Genomic DNA, 20,875 nt, shown 5'->3' with positions numbered 1-20,875 from the left:
AGGATGCCGCTTTCAGCCCCCAGTTTTTACGACGGCTGTCCGTGAGCCTCCCGCACTGTATTTCACGCCGCCCGTGACACAGCCCCATAAACCGCTCCGTCTCTTGGCCCCCCTCGCCCGTCTAATGGCGGGAGGCAGAGCTACTGTCGAGGCCGTCCAAGGCCACAGGTGACCGGCGGCCACGCGTTCCTCGGGTCACTCACAATTAGTCAGTCTGAAGCCGGAGGCGGGCGGGCGGGTGGGGGAGGGGTCAGGGGGTAAGGGGGCGCCGCCGTAAAAGCTGAGTCGGGTCATCTTAATCTCTACGCTGCTGCGCTGCTTTTAATGTGTTCGCCGACCCCCGGCTAAGTGCTTCCATAAAACAGCATGCAGTGTCCCTGAGCAGTCAGGCGTCAGTCATGTTGGGGTGATTTTTTTTTTTTTGTGCCCTCCTCTGTGAAACGGTTCTAAAACCACCACGGCGTGACACTGTCGACAATGTCAAGGCTCTGTTGTGTCTGCGCTCAGCCGCCTGGGAAACTTATTAAGGGCTTTTTCACGTAAAAGATTATTTGGTTATTGTTGTGTTTATTCTACTTTTAAAAGTTTGATATTTTTAGTGTAACTGGCTAAGTAGCTCATATTTATGATTGAAAAAAAAAAAAATATTCAGACAGATGAAGCAAGGTTGTGTATTAATGGGCCTGGTTTGTATTGATTTTCATTGAAAGGCCCCATCATATTCAAATTCACTTCACTAATGTTTCTGCAAATGCTATGTCTGAACCCCGAGTGCATCATCAGCTTCTTTTGTGTGCTCAACTTTGTAGAATGTTTGTGCTTAAACAACAGCCCTGGAAATAAGGCCTTGATGATGTCACAAAGGGCACAGAGACAACGGGGAAACTTTTTGCGTAATCAACCGGGTCTAATTCCCCTGCTGGGGTCTGAAATGATGACTAAAGACCACTTGTCACTCATCTGTTATTGAAAGAGGTCAAATTGAAGGATTATAGGTTCGGAAACATTAATCGTCTTTACATAAATAAATAAATAAATTTAAAACATTTCCACGAGAGGGAAAATACATTGTGCTGTGATCTGGTTCGCTTTCCATTAAATTGAGGTCAAATTCTGTCGCCTTGTCTGCATATTGGGTCGGCCGCTTAACCTTTCACTCAACATTCACCCCGACAACGAGTCATGGAACTGTATTGCATTCCATGACTAAATATATTCTCTAAACTGTAGTTCTTATTGTCCCCGAGTTGATCCTCTTCCGCAATACATGGCACACCCAGGCCTCAGACTTGTCTTTCTAAGCCCGTCATTTATATTTAGACTCTTGGAATATTCAGACAGTGATGGCTTTTATGGTTATTATTAGAAATGCTGTCTGTCTTCACAAGCGGGCACAAAAGCCTGAGTGGTCCCTTGGGCACTGTTTCATATCAAGGTTAACTTGTAGTGATTAGAATGAGGAGACGAGTAGTTGCCAGGGGGATTAAGGAAGCGGCGGCTGAAAGGACGATGAGCCCGGAGTGACAAAAGTCTGTTCCTGCTGCCTGCAAGCTGCAACACAACAACAACGCTAATCTCAATACCGTTTATATGGATGTTGTTTTTTTTTTGCCTACTAAGGTTTTTTTTCTTTTATCTCCCCTTTCTTCTTCAAGATGACTCAGTCATAAATCAATGCATATACATTTATTCATTTTCTTTTCTTATATAATGTTCACTGTGAGGAGTATTAGTGCTGAGTGTGGGTTGAAATTTATGCTTTTGGTACATTTCTTTTGATCTCGGAAGTTGGAATTCCTAAATCCACGGCTGAATACATCACATAAAATGTTGGAATTTCAGAGTTTTCAGAGTTTCTGGACGACTCTTGAGCTCTAAAATCAACACGGCAGACTGACTGGCAAACTATAACGCGCTGTGCCTTCATTTGCAGCTGTGGGCTGACGACGGGGCCAATCCATCTCACCGTTCCCACCTTCATATGCGACGTCATCAGCTTGACTGTCGTGTCACTCCGAGCTGAGAGTTCCAACTTCCCATGTGAAGTGATTGCACCGCTTCACCATGGCATGCCCACATTCACCACTCTCCATTTAATAATGAGTTTTTGCTCAGACAAATAATAAGCCCTTTGTGGAATTCTGCCATCTGTCATCGAACAAAATGCTGTTATGCTAGCAGCGCATGTCGTGTTCTCCATGGATAGAACCATAAGTCCTGCATTGTACGCAATAAACCACCAGCAATCTACAGCCTTGCTCTGTGAATTGCTTTTCTTTAACTATTTTTAGTGGCAATTGTCGTGTCTTTTAGAATAAATCCCCCCATTAAGTCATAATCCCAAATTATGCAAAAACCCCTCGTCTCAATCTGTTACTATCAACTGGGTCATCGTAACTCATTAGAAAAAGTACGTACATTTAGCCAAGACACAACGTCAAATGATCGCTGAAATTAAATACCCCCCCCCCCCCCACCCTCCCCAACACACACACACACCTCCTCCCCTACGCTGACCATTTGTACAGTGCCATGTAGGTTAAGAAGACTTTCTCATCGCACCTTCTGCTTCTATGGAAATGATCCAAAATCCTCTCCTGCATACTTTCCCATGGCAGTGCCTTGAACACGGCGGGGATAATCCTCGGAGGAGAGGGCTAATGCCCCCAGATCGGCCCCGTGAGAGTTGCTATCCTCTCATCCCCGCCGTACGGCTTCACTCTCCCTGATGCCGTCCCCGGCAACACAATAATTAATGAGCTCAGCTCAGCCTATCGCCGCCGAGCTCTCCCTCCCCGCTCTCCATTATCCACATCATGCAATCATCGTTTGACTTATGTAGGTGCTAATTTCGTGTAAGTTAAAAGGCAATTAGGAAAATGTGTCTTTTTGACGGGCAGAAGGGATTAAGGCTAAGCTGCGATGCCACCAGTCTTTTCGGAGGGCGGCGGGCTTACGCCGCGCGCCGAGCCCCCACCCAGCCTCGCAGCGCCCATTATCGGTCATCGCATTAATAACCCCGTACACTTCACATCTCCATTTGATGTGTTACATTTAATTAAAGTGCGAGGTTGTGTGACGAATTAATGCCTAATTGGAAAGCACCTTTTTTTTTTTGAACGTCGATGTTGTTCCGCACCGCGTGTGGTTAGTTTTGGGGTGAGGGAAGTTGTCTTGTATCGTCAGTTCTTGGGTAAGATTCTGTCCCCTCTTGACTGGCCCGGCGTGTTATATTTCAAAAGGGTTTAGCCGCATGGAATGGGATTACAAAAGAAGAACAAAAAAACTGATGTATGTTCTCCCTCAAATAAAGTCACTAGAACTAGTTTCATTAGAGGCACTTATTGTGTGTTTACATGGTGAGGCCTTATTGCATCACAATGTATCTGCTCGGAGTTTCATGATTTTACTCTGACATCTCATCTGGTGTGACAATGACGCGACCTCGAGTGGGATGTTGGAAAATGAGGATCAACACCCGCAATGTGTGCAGCGATCTTTCGCACCATTAGGTGCTAATCTTCATTTTAAAAATTGCTCAATTACTGTACATGTCCTAGACCTTTCCAGTCGGTTGGACTGCGGGGAGTATTGCGCAAATTATGAGCAAAATGTATTGCTATACAGTATCCTATTATGTTTTGTTATTGAAGCAGTTGCACTCGGCCTAGAGGAAATTCATCCAAAACATTATAGAATTATTCATTATTATTAACAGAATACAGGCACTCTCCTAATTGAGAGGTAAAGGCAAGCCTGGTGTGCACATACATGGGAAATGTGGACAACTGGCCTCCATCCTCTTATTGGAATCTGAAACATCTGCTCTTCCAGATTAGTTTAAAGCTCATAAAAATGTAAATCTGCCATACCAGGGTGGGGTATGTGTGCAAAGAATGATTTGGAGAAACTCTATATTTCTCATGCATTTTTTTCCCCTCTCCCCTCTTGTAGGCTGCGACGGCTGAGCATTGGAGCTAATCTGACATTTCATAAATATCCCCCGCATTTAGGATGATATTTAATGATAGCGGTATTATTTCCCCTGCTTTCTCAGCAGCCTGAACACAACGAGCATCGGATTGTTATGGATTTGTGCATAAGTGGTGTTAATGAGTTTGCTGAAGCTATTAAGAGGCTGGAAAAAAAGTGTTCACCTTGCTTTTAAACACGGGCATTAAAATATGGCTGCGCTCAGTGGGATCGGACTCAGTGTGCAGCGCCAATGATGCTGATGATCTCTTACCGTTGAACTTTGGGGATTTTAGATAGTGAGTAATCCAATTGGATGAAAATGCAGGGAACCTGCCTCACTGCCAGGTTGAAGTGGTCTTTCAGAAGCACAAAGGAATTGCTAATGGTGACTAAAAACCATGCTCACAGCATCCTGAACGTCTGTCAGGGGAATTTAAAAAAAAAAACATGACAACATTTATGCGACTGATTTACCGTAATGAAAATGTCATGCGAAGTCTCCAAAGAGGCGCTGCTGGATTTGAAGGCTCTCGGAGGGATTTGATTGGTTCCTAACTGCGGCATGCTAGATCGCATGGTTTCTCCAAATTTACTTGTGCACTAGAGCCGTACATAAAATCACCAACATGCAAAATATTGTGCGTATTGTTGAGAACTGCAAGAAGAAGTTAGTCAGTTGACCATCATACGATATTCTCTCTCGAAGACAAAAAAACAAAGGCATCAGCACTGTATTTTGTTGGAGAAGTGTTTTTCTTCAAAATGTTTTGCAATTTCACCACTGCAAAATTTAACACGTACTGTATTTTGCAGACCTCATGAAACCTCAGATTCCAAAACACACCAACCTGCTGGCTTTGCCTTGAAGTCCAACTCTTCCAACGCCGGGTTGAAGACACAGAGAGAACGGATCCTTCGGCTCCGTCTGTGCTGCAGATGTTAAATTTGATTTACCAGCTTTTCCTGGCCATAGGTTTTCATAGGTCGCTAGGCTAAGCCATTTGTATGAACGAGAACACCTAAACGTTGTGACAGACAACCTTGTCTCAACCTTACTGCTCAATCCTACGTACAGTATGCCGATGTTTTTTTATTTCGGATGCTAGTTAAGATGATACATGTTAAGATGATACAAACTATGCAGAAAATACAAAACCTCTTTCTCAAATATGAATCTCTAATTATATTTACACTGAAAACCGGGTACAACTCTGCTACACAACAGTCAGGTTTTTTTTGGCCACACACCCTACACACACCCACGAGCACCACCCAGTCGTGCTCTGAGCTCTGCGAATGTTTTATCATCGTTTGTACCTGCGTTGTAATAACCTCTGTAGTATTGATAAAAACCGTGATGAATGCTCCCATTGATTTTATTGTTAAATGTGAAAATTAGCTGCATTGACTCTGGTGCCATTTATCAAAACGTGCTGGCACATAATTAAATTGTCTGCTCAAATTTTATGACCGTACCAATCTGTTAAATATGAATCTTGTGTCGGTATTGGTTTACCAGCGGGGGGGGGGGGCGATGATGCAGCTTGTAAACAGAGAATACAAAGGTTGGATGATGTATTGGGTCAAAGGAAAGGCGTAGCACATTGGAAAAAAACATCATCATCTTCATCTGCTGGATGTCGATGCAGATTCCAACCAACTGTCGTCACCGCGTTGGAAACGCGATGCAATTTTGAGACGTGACCAAGTTCTTCTTAATCACGCAGTGAACATAACGAGGATCTAATCGGAAAACAAGCAGCGACATTTCGGGAAGCGCCTCGTTTTTAACGGAGGCTTTTATCTCCACGTGAGTCTCAAGATCTCCCTCCCCTCGGCATCTCATAGTATTCTCCACTGCAGACGCTACCTCCGTTGTCCATCATTTCTACTATAGCTTTAAAAATAGACCCTTACACACCCCCTCTACCACCACACACACACACACACACACACACACACACACTCACATGCGCACACATGGATACGGGGATTATGGGCCGTGTCCCAATGCATCCATATTTTAAAGTCGTATCTCCAGTGTCACTCTACATCTTGTCTTGCGGAAGCAACACGGAAGGACGTAGCTCGTGTTTAAACATGTTTATGTTGCTGACCCACTTACTGGGTTCTCACAGCGCTGGATGCCCGGACAGGGCGGGGCAGTCGCTGACGCAGGCGTCGTTTGGCGTCATTTCACCACTTCACAGCATAAGAGGCACGCATACGCGCTGGCCCGACGGCCGTGCACTTTCACGCGTGTTCCGATTCTATAGCATGTTCTTGGCATCTTAATAAGCAGCCGGGCTGTCGCATTTTCAAGTTGAGTGTGGACTGTGAAATTATTTGAAATAGATACTAGATCAGAATGAAAAGAATAAGTGCCGGATTCTTATGGACGCCGAAACGAAGCCACGCGCGGCTTTATCACACGTGAGCTCAGGGCTGATGGATAATTGAAGGCCTGAACTGTGCGCAGGAACTGGTGGTAGAACTGGGGGAAAAAAGAATGGAACCTTGGAGGAGTGCTTTAGTGTGTAATTTAAAAATCCAAAGTGTTCAATAATGCAGAGGGGCCTTTGAAAGCTCAGTCGAGTATTCAAGCGCACGGGTTGTCAACAATGGTGGGAAAGTTAAAGGCACAGCGTGTGCAGAGCGGCGTTCGCCGCAAGTTTGAGGGGAGGCGTAAAAAAACTGTGCGCTTTCAGCGAAGGCGGGCCGCTGGAATGCAGTGACAAACACAGGCATATCTGCGCGAGACCTGTGAAAGGATACGGTGAAATGACAGTTTTTCATTAACTTTAGCTTATTACACTCGGTATTTAGCCTTTCAGTCGCATTGAAACCCTTCAAATATGACGGTTCTGAGTCCTTTGCGACAGAACCGCCGTTAATTTTTCAGGCTGTTGACGACATCTAGTGCAGGTCTCTTGAAATGATTGTCTGCGTTACAAAAGAGTCGTCTGAAATCCCCCGTGGTTTGATCGCAGCCTTGGATTTCGTTTGTTCTGCAAGGCGTCGCGCACTGAGAGGCTATTTCTGGTGCTGAGGCATCGAGAAATTGCGTTTGTTTTTGTCCCATGATACGCAACTCTTTGCACTCTCTCTCTGCATGGTGTTCTCAAAAGATTCTGTGCATCCGCTCGTCATCTTATTGATCGCTCATGAAGTTGAAGCAACAAACTTTAGAATCTGGTTTTAGCATCTACACTTGTTTTTGTTAAAAACAGAGTCTAAATTGTGGTTTAAGTGACATTAGTACTGAAATTGTGCCTTTGTTCCGGTTCCCTGATGTTTCTGTCCAGTTTTCATTTCCTCAAGGATGCATTAAAATGTTATTATGTCAACACCCTCCAAAAATAGGTCTTTTTTTTCAGAATCACCCCCCAGAAATTGACCAAATCATCAAGGTCATTTGAGCAGATGTCACGGAACTGTAAGAAGTACTGTATATTCTGACCTCAATTTGATGGTTTCTCAAGGCGCAAGGCAGCTTAGATGAGCACCTCCACTTTGAGAAAACAAACACTGGGTCACACATTTGCAGGGAGGCGATGAATTCTGCTCCTGCAACAGGTGCGCTGTCTGATCACCGTCCTGCGTCGTCGGCACGATAAACATGTCTGCGCCGGTGGCTGATGAATAATCCAAGAGGCATAATTTCCCATTGATCCTGCCGACAGCACATTCATCCATCTGTCCTTCACAGCTCCGCCCGTCAGTGAACCTGTGGCACCTGGTGTTCCCCTCGCGACGCTGGGCCCCTGCTGTAAGATTGATGTGTTTACAGACTGTTGGTGATGTCACCCGTCTTTTACGTGTCTGTCCTGCTAAATTGGAGAGCCCAGTCCGTGGTGGTTTGGAATGTCGAAAACTTAATTATGGCTTGTGTGCATCGGCGTACTTTTTTCCTCCTCCAGTTGGTCAGTGTTGAGTTTAAGAGTTGTGTGATTAAACCAGAAAGCTGACATCACCGAACCGCCACGCTCAGAATAACTCCAACCATCGCACAGCGCGGTGGAGGAGTCAGAAAGTCAGCTGATCTTGGAAGTGTTGCTCTTGCTGTCAAAGGCATGTAAGTGCTCACTGCTCAGGTCTTATAGGTTCTGACTAGTGACTGTATCAAAAAAAAAAATGGTGGCAAACAAAAAAAAATAATTTTCTTTTGCTTGTGTCAATCGCTATATAAAAAAAAAAAAATCACTAAACAGGCTGTAATGTCCATTTTTGTTTTTTAGATTTTGTCAAATTTTTTGAGTGAAAACATCCATAAAGTTGTCGGCGTGGGTGAAGTTTAGTGTTGGCAGGTGTTGGGGGTCAAACGCGATCCAATAATTGCTCACCTGCTGTCTCACACATCCAAGTGTGGAATCTTCCGGTTTCAAAACGCCCGTGAGCCAATCTCTTGGCTTCCAAACGGGTCTTTGCACAAACCAATGGTGACATCCCAATGACTCCGGCCACCTTTACACACAGTCGTTGGCTGTGATACTAATCAACAGCATGGGAACTAGTTGTGAAAAAACTTTTCTGGAGAACAATCAAGGCCGTAACTCCTTCGGCCCGCCCACTGTGTTGGATCGGAGCCGCGTGTAGATTAATTAGGCAGACTGCTTTGAATCTTCCCTCCTCCCCTGCATCACTCCGCTCCTCTTGGCTGCTGTGTTTTCACTGACCCATTGATTTGGCTGCTCCCCACTTCTGATTTATTTCGGTAGCACCATTAACGAGTAAGTAGTTCATTTGAAGTGAACTGTTTTGCCAAGAGAATTGAATCCAAAGGCTGCTGGATAATGATGAGTTCTGTACAGGAGGCGCCAGTGAAGTGCTCGACTTTGATCCGACAGCCTCAGAGAAAGTCTGTGTCGCAGAAGTTCTTCCGTCTTAAAAACCTTTCATTAATTACAAGTCGTAACATGTGAGAAAATTTAAATATAGTCCCACGTAGTCGGACAGCTTGTCATTCCAACTCCCAAATGATATGTGTACTTTGTACACTTGAAGCCACTTTCAAGTTGCTTCAACTCATATGAATGTATTTGCTATGTTAACTGACTCACTGCGTTTACAAGGTTGTAATTAATGGAATTGGAGAACGTAACATTATGCAACTGCATCAAGCCTATTAAAGATATAAGAAGGATCAAATTTAGCATTATATCAACTGTATGTATGACTCTGCCATGAATACGTGGATGTTCCTCAGATCTGTTTTTTGCTCTGGCCTCTTAACTGCTTTAAGAGCTGAAACATGGATTGTGTGTAATACAAGTTTTCACCAATAGGTGCTGCTAAATCTCCCGCACTTTGCCTTTAAATATATATGTAGGAGCATTAAATATCGCCATGTAAAAAGTACAGTACCAGTCATCTTAGCTGGTGAGAAGGCAGATAAAGTTTAGTGGGGTTGTCATCGGTTACAATAAAAGTCAGACCAGAGATGAGTTATGATCCAAGTTTACTCTGCTAATTAAACGCTTTTCAGTTCATAACTCACAATCTCCCGCTGTTATCCACTGTGTAAACTTGCGCTGCCAGCACCAGTATAATTTGTTTTTCTCGCTCCAGCTGTGTTCTGTTGTCGAATCCAAGCATGTGTGTGTGTGTGTGTGTGTGTGGGGTGGGGGTAGGGGAGGGTATCCCCCCCCCCCCCCTCCACAGCACAGCATTGTCTGGACCACTGACCACCTTGAGTAGCTGATCAGCCACTTTATCAGCTGTATCAGGTGCTGCGCCGCTCCCACCGAGGGGTTTTGTCCGAGGGGTTTGTTTTCTTTTTTCACTTCATGCTTTGGTGGCCACGGCTTTGTTGACCAGAGTCGGTCCGCGTGTGTGTTTGTACTTTAGGCCTGACACGAGGACAGTGCCGGATCAGGGGGAGAATCAGTGGAACAGAGCTTGACAGCAGAACATGAAGGTTCCCCCTGGAGGAGGGGCAGAAAAAAAAAGACTCTCACCCTCTGCGGAGGAAATGTTTATTTAAACCCCTGCCGCTCTTGTACTACAGATGACCCCACAATACTCTGCAACGCACCAGATTGTTGCACAAACAAACCCCGTATCTGGACCACAGATACAATTTTGTATGGACAGTTCCTTCATCTTTCAAAGGCTTGCACGGAAGTTTGATTTTCAGATTTTTCCGACCAGTTTCTACTCATTTTTCGATTTGAGTCTTTTTCTTTTAAACAGACCTTTTTTTTTTTACACCGTCGTAAATACAAGTCTTTATCTGCTTCAAGAAGAGAAAAAAAAGTGTCCACAAACCTTGAAGGTCCTTATTATGCAACATTCACTTCATCTCTGTTTTAAAACTAAATACTGTTCTAAAAAGCGGCCCTTTGAGATGTCACCCATGTTTCACTGTAGGTTAGTGTGAATCCTTTAATGTTCAGCAAAACATTAAAGGAGCCGCTGATTCATCACAACAGCGTAGCTTCTGTGCGCAGTGCAGTGTTGGTGCCATGATAAAACACTGACTTAATCCTACAACCTTGCAATATTCTCCGAAAAGGTTCTGGTGCTGCACTAGAACCACGGCGCTAAAGTCCATTTAACGCCTTCCACCTCTTGTGCGTGGAGCTGCTTGTGTCTGTATTGGTGTTTCTGTGAGACTCTAAGCCGCCCTGCAGATTATTCACTTGGCTGCGTGTGGACTTGCGATGCGGCGGCTGGCAGCGTGGACTGTGTTTGATCGCTGTGGCTGCGATGGCCAGTTGATTGCGGCTCCTCTGGCTGCCAGAGGTCCTAATCAACGACTAAAAGGGATGGAAATGGAAGGGAGCGGTGGGGCGGCGGGTGGAGGGGGTGTTTATTTGGGGGGCCCTCGGATTCCGCAAATGCCCTTGCGTCGTCTTAAGCCACGGCGCCTCGTATCAGCCTCAGTTTCCTCCCTCCCTCCCTCCCCGTCACTACCCATCCACCCCCACCGCCACCGCCACCTCCACCCCCCACACCCGCCGCCGGTCCCTCCCCAAACGTTTTGAGCCGGAGCGGTGTGACGGCGACCCGAGCCACCCTGTCCCGCGTCTCCGTCACCTGACGTGTTTCTCTCTCCAACCTCCTGTCTCGGCGCCAGAGTAAAAAAAAAAAATTGGCCAACCCTTAACATCTCCTGCAGCCCCGGCAGACAGACCCCCCCCCCTCAACCCCAACCCCAACCCCATCCCCACCCCTCCCCCCTTCTCCCTCGTAGCCTGGCTCAACCCGGGCTGCCAGTCGGCCGCGCTGTTTCTCTGCTCTGCACGCTCCAGTGCGCTGTCGGCTGGTGACAGGCTATTTGGGATTTACCCACTGCTGCTGTGCCTGTCTCTTCATCTGCAGCACCACCCCCTCCCCAACCCAACCCCCGCACACACCCTTTTTTTTCGTGGCAGTAAAAAGCAGTCTCTCCTCCCCCTTTATCCCTTTTCCCTCTCTTCTCTCTCTCCCTCTCTCGCCTCCCTCATCACCCTTCAGCTCAGCTCGCTCCACCGCCGCCACCACCACCACCACCACCACCACCACCACCAACCCACCACTGCCCCCTCACTTCCTGCCATATCTGCCTCTAATCCCATCCTCCTAAAGACTGTAATTGAGCGGCGCGGCATGCCGGGATTAGGGCTGTTACCGGGGATATTCTTATGGCGGGAGAAATTTGGGTTAAAGTGCGGGCCCGCCGGATCCCGCCGACTGTTTTCGGAGGGGGGGGGGGGACGTCTCGGGCGCCTTTTTTTTTTTTATACGGGCGGTTCTCTGCCGAAAAGGGAGCTGTCGTCGAGCGGACCCCTGTTCTGACAGGGTCGGTCTGCGGGTCAGCGGCGAGATCCAACAAACTGACAGGAAATCCATGAAACCCTTAACATTTAAACAATAAAACATCACGTCCAACATCCCGATGTGACACCGGAGCGCCGGGCGATGAGGGGCCGTGCGATATTTTTCATATAGTATCCAAGACGTGGAATTAGATTTCAGCAGAAGTATGGAGGCTGTTTGTGTGATGGATGGCTTCTAATGGCAATCAGTGTGATTCTTGCTGCGTAAAAAGGGGTGGGGGGGAAGAGACTGGCAGGACTGATGTTTTGGTCTTTTTCCTCTGATTGATCTGTGGCTCCTGATCTGTTGATTTTTTAGAAACATACAGCTAAACATGTAGGCCTCAACTCAAGAAGGGAAAAATGTATTTTTTCTTTCCCAAGATGACAGTTTTGCAACTTTAAAATGTTGCAAAGTTGAAACCACAGCATGAAAGTGAACAGTAGGTGGTCAGTTTAATACACACATCCAGGAATGGATGGACAAAAGTCAGACAAAATGTCCTAAAACATTCTGGAAACGTTTCTTACTTTCAACCCAACCAAGAGTGAATGTCTTTGAAAGAAACCGCAAAGTCGTTAAGCGGATCAAACTCACGCAAAAAAAAAAAAAAATTGGCTCCGCCCGCCTCAAGATAATCTCCATCTAACAGAACATCTGTGTAAATAAATTAAAGAGACAGATTTCGGCGTAAAACAGTCCACCTGCTGCACAACACAGACATCTGGACTCGGCAGACGAGCCCCTCGGAAAACAAAGAAAGCTGCTATGAGGAACAGTTACAGGCTGCTTCACAATTGAAATGTGATATTTACAATGACAGGTTGCTTATTTAAAGGAGCAATCGGAAACTTGGGGACTGTGTAAACAAATAACTCTCATCCAAGAAGTATCAAAGACATCTCCAAACACAGTTTCCTCTTTTGCCCGAGTCGATGATTGATTTTTTAATGGTCGCCATGATGCAATCGACAGGTGCACCTTAAAGGCCGTCGAAGCAGCCTGAGTAAAAAAAAACAAAAAACTGCAGTCCAGCGACGCAGTCAATTGTGTCTGAAGTGCTTTTAAAAACATCTTGAGTTACACACGATGGGCTCTGCGTTTTTTTTTTTTCTTACGCCGAGCGTCGCGTCAGCCGAGTTGTCAGGCGGCCAGCGTGAGGTGGGATGTATGTTTAAACTCTTTAGGATTTAAAGGGGGAGGGAGTTGGAGAGCAGGGGGAGGGGGGGTGGGGGTAGAGGGAGAAAAAAAAAGTCTCGCAAACTGTGCTGTGGAATCATCAAGTTTATTTCCCCGCACTTTGTAAGCTGCTTAAGTCCTGTGCCAGCTTAGCATTGCCATATTAACATCAGCCAGCGAGACAGTTCTGACAGGCTCCCTTCCTCCACAGTTTGCCTGCTGCTCCTCCTGCCTGACTGGCACCGCGGAGGGAGCGGGCGGGGGGGGGGCGGGGAAAAAACCCCCCAAAAAAACTCATAAACTGACAAACACACAACCGTGGAGTAAACGTTAAAAGGCACACACACACGCACGCACTCTCGCGCACTCGAAACAGACACGGCTTTTGTGCACTTTTACACGGGAAGCTTTGCATTTGTGACATCAAACGACACTTGGTGGAGAGGAAGAACATCGGCCAAGGTTTTTTTCTGTTGTTTTTCTCTCTCTCGCCGCAGCGAGACAAAAACAAATGTTTTGCGGGACGCGCAGGCCGTATGATTGACTGGGCTTAATGTCTTGTCACCCAGTGATCAATGCCATTTGTCTCCCCTTGTGGACTCCCTGTTATTTTTTTTATTTTTTTTTATTATTTATTTTAAAGCCTGAAGAAGCTGCGCTCCTGTGCCAGTATCAATAAAGGCGCGTGAAGGAGGGAGGATTATAAAGTCACCGCTAAGCAAACGTACGGCGCTTTAGTGCATTAGGCAATTAGCTAATGTCGTGTCATGTAAGTCGGCTGCATTACACGACGCGGCGTGATGAAACTGGCTGCCTTTTACCCAGGTGCTTTATTTTACCAGCTCAGGTACTGCCTCTTTGTAGCACTCGTGAATACCTCTGGTGGCTGGGAGTGATGGATAGCAGTGACTGCACGGAATATCTACTGCGGCCTGTTTACTTTTATTGTCTGTGAGGCAAGTCGGCCTCTAAGTGTCTGTTTCTCCTGTGCGAGACTGAAGGGGAGTGAGAGCTCCTCCAATTTCTGAGTTCAGCAGCGACTAACGACTAACGAAACACGCCAAGTAACTGTACATTTCTGTAACTGTAAAGAGGCTTAGGACAATGTTTTGTTCTACTTACTACTACTACTACTACTACTACTGAACTGAATGAATGAATGAATGAATATGTTATTTTCATTTAAAGTACAAATGAATGCAATCTTGCCTATCCTATGCAGTCCATAAGATTAGCTGGAATATTAGTAATACAAAAACAAAAACTTAAACTATACCAAATTTTACAGCTGCATTTACACCTGCTTAAACTTTTATTTTTCTGCATCAATTAAAGCCCCATCATGTCACTTTCATTGGCTCCTAGTGGTAAGATAGCATATTGCAAACTTCTCATCTCAGCTGTGATGTTGGACCATAAGCACAAAATCCAGAATATGTCCATATTCTGAAGCTACCTCACAAACATGCCGAGTAACAGGCAGAAATCTGTCTGTTGTAGAATTCGGCCGTAGACAGCACACATCAACGCACCACAACTATGTTGTCTTGCAGTCTGTTGTCGCCTCACATAAATTATAAAAACCCCTTTGTTTGTTTTTGTTTTTTTTACACATGCTACTCTAAAGAAGCCTGCTCTAGTTTTGTAACTTTAATTAGTCCTGATTTCTTCCTCCGACGCTGCTGTGGGACAGGAAAGGAATCTCATATTAAGCAGCACTTCTCAGTTTGAACAGTTTTGATCAGTCGTTATGGCAAACTTCGATGTTTGACCAGTTTTTAAGGTGGGGGGGTTTGTTTGTCACTTTTGCACGAATGCACAATTTGCACAAAAAGTAATTCCCCCCCCCCTTTCTGAGACGCGCTGTAAACACGGAGTGAGCCGCGGCTTATGACAGGTTCAGCCTCTTGTCTTCGCCGCTTGTCAGCGACTAAATATAACACGCGTAAGCCTCTTAAACCAGCACTGAGCAAAACAAGATGGACTTTCATTTGTTCTCACAAAAAACAAAAAAAACAAACAAACAAACAAGCAAAAAAAAAAGGTGTCCTTATTATTCTTTGAAGGAACGCGTCCGCTTCGGAATACGTCGGCCTGTCGGGCTGATTTCAGAGGCGGCGCAAAAAAAGCAATGCGTTTGGAGGGAGAAAACGTAATTCTATTCATGAAATGCCATATTACCCCGGCGTCGGAACTACAGGCTGCTTTCCCTCCTGGCGCCGAGTTCTCTCATGGACGGGCCTCCTGCTTCCATAAAGACACAGTAATGGCGCCAAAAGAGAGGTGCGCATTCTCATCACGCCCTCCTCCGACCGTTCCCTCCCTTTCTTAAACCAATTCCTCGTGCGCAGCGATTCCACATTAGCCCAAATATTTACAGCGGGCCCAGTCTTCCTCTGCACCCGATGATGTGGCAGCTCGGAGGGGTGCGGAGGGAGGGTGGGGTGGGGGGGTCCGGTGTGTGTTTTACGACTCTGCGACGCATGATTTGTGCGAGTAACGAGACCGGAGCTCGTTTTTTTTTTTTTCCTCCACCCCCTTTCTGCTTTTCCGCCAGCCGACTGCCTTCATTGATTGGGGGACTTTGCGAGACGACTGGCTAGATTCATGCCTGTGCCAGCACCTCGGACTCCTCGTCCCGCAATATTAGCCCAGATGTATTACAGTAAAATATTCACCTTCTCGGAGCCGGATAAATCACGGAGCGGAGCAGAGATTAGGCTGAATGTGACACGAGCGTGATGGGGGTCAGGCTCCTCGGAGTTCTCCTCCCTCCCTCTCTCTCTGCCTCCGCTCGCTGCCTCCCTTGCAGAGGTTGCTGCTAGCATGTCGGAGACAGGCCACAGGGTGGGGTAGGAGGACACATAATCAGCCATATGTCTTCAGCGTGCAGCGCGGCGGCCCAGTCTATTATGTACAAATGGCTCAGCGGCCTCATTTGTTAACCTTTGCTCTGAGATTTTCATCTCGTACCCCCGTGCATGCATTATTTACTGTGATTTATATTTATTTCTCGGGGTGTTTTTTTTTTTCTTCTTTTTTTCATTTTTACTGCTCGGAGCTTCGGCTTTACCTTTTTTGAATAATTTCCTGTAGCGGAAACGTGAAGGGAAACAAAATTAATGACATGCATTCTGACCCAGTATGCGTATGCATTAATATGTAATAGGTTTTGATAGCCGTATCCATTTCTGTTGTAGCGGTATATCCCCTTTGTGTGGGTGCCATATTTTACAATGTGCCCCCGGGCGATGTTGGAGGGGTGGGTAATGGAGACGCAGACGTAAACACGTGGTTTTGGGCGGGTGGGGGGAGGGGCTTTAATCGCGGCTGAGACCTTTCAACTGGTGCCACTGTTTGGCGCCGGGTTCCTGCACATTCGACAAACCAAACGTAGAATCGCTCCCGTTGAGGGAAAATCAAAAACAAAAGGCCTTGGACGATGCCAAAACCCGCCTATGCACGAACATACACACAAATAACACCCCCACCCATGCACGCTCACTCACACACATTCACACGGACAGGAAGACAAACAGTTCCCCCGATCAGCGTGCCCCATTAATGCAATTTAGGGATGAGTAACAGCGAGAAACAGACAGCATATTATCAACTAATGGCTTTGGGTTTGCAATCCATCTACCGGCAAATGTGCGCGCTGATATAAATACCATTACCAACGGCAGCAGAGAAATGACTGTGGAGCGTCAGAGGCAAAATAAAAACCCCAACACATTTGTTTACAGAGGCTCCGCTCACCTGCGCTTTTAAGATGCAGACGATGACGGACTGACAGCTCGGCGCTCGGAGTTGCGTTCAGACGGGTTGCCAGTCGTGTGTCATGACACAGACCGTTGACCTCGAAACGAGAGTGCGTCTACCATGCGTCTTGGTAGCAGGTGAAATGTGTCAGATCCGAGAGTTTCCCCACAGTGACACATTGGGTTCTTCTTCAATTCAACAGTGCTAATGGCTAATACCTACTCTTCTGACTCCTCGTTATAGCGGCACATGTTAATTACACGTTCTTGTCTTTGTCATTGTGCAACAGACGGATGTGGGGCGTCTAAATTTTACATCCTGCTTTAGGAATCAATTTTTCTTCTCTGTTAATGAGCAAAATTACTGTACACTGAAGTTTTATTTTATATTAAATAACTTGCAGATCCACGCTTTCATCACAACCCCCATTAAAAGGCTGCAGTGTGACGTCGCTCACTGAGATGTAAGTGTCACCAGCTGACTTTGAGCGTCTCTGAAACGAGCGGCTGAGAACATCTGCATTATTACTGTGACCCTCCTCCCAGTATGGAAGCATGTGGCCAGGGCTGCACAGATGTGTCGGGGGGGAGGGGGGCGGAGGGGAACTAACAGGATTAACAACTCCATCCCCCCACTCACCCACTTTTACCCTCGCATGTGCATATAAGAGGCCATTTTTATGGTAATGCCACTGTTTACATAAAAGGGAGAAAACCTATTATTAGTCATTTTAGCTGTAAGAGCATATTAGACTCTTTTTTTAACACCCTTTTTTTGCATTGGCCATAAGAATCGATGTCTGACATTGTTTGCGATAAAGCCGACCGTGAGAATAGTAAGTGCAGCTCAATCACTCCTGTCTCATCCATCCGTTCGCCCGCCGGCTTATTTACTGCAACTTTGTATGCATGTATGCTGGTAAACAAAAGCCCCAGCGCCCTGTTTGCGCTGGAGACGTTTTGTTTTTCTAGCTCATACGTCGCACACATTTCATACTGCCACATTTAGGATAATCAGCTGCGCAGGGCTGGAATTACCACCCTCAACGTGAATAAACAGCCGCGCAATACGAATGGAAGTGATACCTGCACGGTGCACTGCTGCTGGCGCTTTCTGCAAAAATAGCATTGCATTTAAATCACTGCTAATACTTTCTAGTAATGAGCTTGGTGGACGAGTATAAATCCTACTTTCATATCTGCTTTCTTCCAGTGTATGTATACACACACACAGCAGAACATTATCTTCACTTTTCCAAGTTTTTTTTTTTTTAATGAAAACACCCAAAAGGCTGCTCAGCGATTCTGCGAGTTGCGGCGACCCTTAAAAGTAGGACGTGAATTATTAAACTATGCAAAATTTTTACCTCCGGTTGAGACTCGATGGGCAAAAAAAAACAATTTGGCACCTCCGCCAGCTAAAGAGACCGGCGTTAGCCTCTTAGCCCGCGTCCAGACGGGCCAATTGCTCCACGGTCCTGGGGGGCGGCGGGCAAGAGGTGGTCGGCGAGCGAGAAAAAAAACACAAATTTGATTTCAGCGCTCGCGTTAAAATTGCATGGCGCCGTGATCTGCATAAGCGCGGCCCACCTCGCCGGCGCCAAAGACAAAACGCGCGCTCTCGCCGTGAAACCGTTTGCTCCAGACAGAATCGCTTCGCTCCGGCTTTTTGAGCGCGAGCGGGAAACCGTGAAATACGCCGGGAATTTAGGAAACAACAGCAACAAAAAAAAAAAGAAGTGTGAAAGAATTAGACGGGAGCACCTGGCAGGACGATTGTCAGTTCTGAAAGCAGTGTGCCAGGTCACCGCCGCGGTGCTCTGTTTAGCGAATTGATTTCTCTTCTTCTGAAGCAGTGGCGGAGTTGCCGTTCAGACCGTCTGCATGCTGGTTAAACAAGCCGGAGGGTACGGCTGCTTGGCACATGTCCATACAGCGGGTGGGGGGGGGAGGGTGCAGGAGAGGAGGGGGGGTCGGTGGTGAGCTGGCTGCTGCCATGTCTGCTAATAAAGACGTCACATCCAATGGGCACGCGGGCTTCATGTCTGCGGTTGGCATGACAAATAATAGCATTAACCTGCCCCAGCACGGCCTCGCTGATTGATGCAGCAGCAAAACTGAAGAGAGATGCTGCACGTGTGTGCATGTGTGTGTGTGTGTGTGTGTGTGTGTGTGCGTGTGCGGGAGCGTTCAAACTCGCACTGATCTTTATTATTGTGACCTTTCTAATCTCTCCGCAGCTGGTCAGCGGTCCAATTAAAAAATGGAAATGTGGCGTGAGATGATTAGGGGCTTGGATCGGGTCTTCACACGATGCCGTCGCAGATTTACAGGGCGCGTTTTTTTACTGCCGACACATGGGCTGCCTGCGATATATCACCAGGTGGCAGCATTTATGTACAGAATAAACAGGAGCCGCTCTGGATTCCAGCGCTCGCGCGCGCTCACTGACTCCTTGCAGGATGGTGCGGGGGAGAAAAGAAAAAGACGGGGACGGAGGATTTTTGAGAGTTTTATCACGGAAAAGTACGTCTGAATCCCGAGGATAAAGACGCTCTGACGAGACGTCGGCGGGGGGAAGAAATGAAGGACGTTTAATGTGCATAAAAAATTGAACAGTTCATTTATAATTTACAACAACAGATGGGCATTCTGGCACGTGGTGGGGATGGATGCGCGGGGACTGCTGTCACTTTCCAGAGGGCGGGGCGCCTTTGTGTTATTATGAAGCGATGGGGTCATTTTGTTTTGTTGACTTTTTAAATTGGCTCCCCCTCAAGGATGTTTGTCAGGGGAACATTCAAACTTGGTGAGTCGCGCAACGGAATGAAAATGCGCTCAAAGTGTCATCGAAGGCGGCGGCGGCGACTCTTTGAATTTGACCTGCGAGCCACAAGTTGAGTGGCTTTCCTCTCCCACCTTGAAACTCCAGAAGGGTCACGTAGATTAGAAAACAATTCCAGACTCACATCAACAACATGCAGTCACAGATTTCATTTGGAACTTTCCCTTGAAATGATGTTAAAGATTTTGGATGTGCAGAAGCGCTCGCTGTTCTGCAGTTATTATTTGTTTTTTACCAATGGGACCAGTGAGTTGCATGCACCCATGTCGATATGTAGCTCTTCCATTATGCGGACAGCCAGTTTGTACCGTGTCCTGTGACTGGTCACTGGTCGCTCAGGACTGGGAGCCGTGCATGTGGCCTCTGTAATAAAGGAAATTGCAGTCAGAACACTCCGGGCCCAAATCACATTTAAGCGGTTTGACTTGCGGCCGTGAAGCCTTTGTTTCCTGTGCCGGATGCAAGCGTCGGTGCAAATTCTGCACACACACACACACACACACACGCACTCGTTCATACCTGTATTGCCATTTGCGGGGGACTGATTGCATTAGGCGCGAGGACCCGGTCCCTGTGGAGGAGCCACATGCTCCTTGCTCCCCAGCTGTGGCTGAGATCTAATATTCCTCCACCAGCACCATTATGTCCTTGATGAGCCAAACCCAATCTTCGCCTTCTTTGTGTCCGTCTTGCCTGGCGGGCCCGGAGGACGGCGCGAAAGGTTTCTGCGAGGAAGTAGATTGGATTCAACGTTATTTTTTTTTCCTCCTTCTTCTTCTTCTTCTTCTTCTGGCGAGGAAAGTAACTTTTAACTTAGTGTTTCCCCCCCCCGGCTTGTGGATTTCTGAGACGGCCGACCGAAGATTGGCGCTTCAGAAGAGGATTTAGCCGTACGCCCACCCTCCCCTCTCTCCCTCTTTCCCCCAACCCCATTTCCTAAATCTATCACCTGCTTCGTGTTTCATCCGGTGAGGTAGACCGTTCGGCCGCTGCTTTGTTAATTCTCTCTGCTTGGCGGGCCGAGCTGCACCCATCGCACGGTTGCAGTTGGCGTGAAGTTGCCGTGAAGTTGCCGTGAAGTTGATGTGAAGTTGTTGTGAAGTTGTTGTCCAACCGGAGGCGCTCTGAAGTGACCCCGCCAGACTCTCGGCTACCGTCTCCTCCTAGAGGTCCATGTCAGCATCCTGCTCCTCCACGGCCCAGACACAAGGAGTTGTCGCACCTCACCGTATCTGTCTTCATTTCTCTGTAACCTGTCGGAATCCTCCTCCGCCCCCATTGTGGATTAATTCCACAGCTGTTGCGCTCGTTTTAG

General features: G+C 46.9%; 1 protein-coding gene across 6 annotated transcripts in view; it reads left to right on the top strand.

Moving 5' to 3' along the window:
* The window catches only part of robo2 (roundabout, axon guidance receptor, homolog 2 (Drosophila)), a 282,559-nt gene that overhangs the window by 70,566 nt on the left and 191,118 nt on the right, over positions 1-20,875 (top strand). The gene's annotated exons all lie outside the window — the stretch shown is intronic.

Source organism: Nelusetta ayraudi, unplaced genomic scaffold (assembly GCF_046127955.1).
Source record: "Nelusetta ayraudi isolate G7.1 ecotype Tasmania unplaced genomic scaffold, CSIRO-AGI_Nayr_v1 ptg000048l, whole genome shotgun sequence".
Classification (NCBI taxonomy): Eukaryota; Metazoa; Chordata; class Actinopteri; order Tetraodontiformes; family Monacanthidae; genus Nelusetta; species Nelusetta ayraudi.
This window is presented reverse-complemented; position numbering and strand designations above follow the sequence as displayed.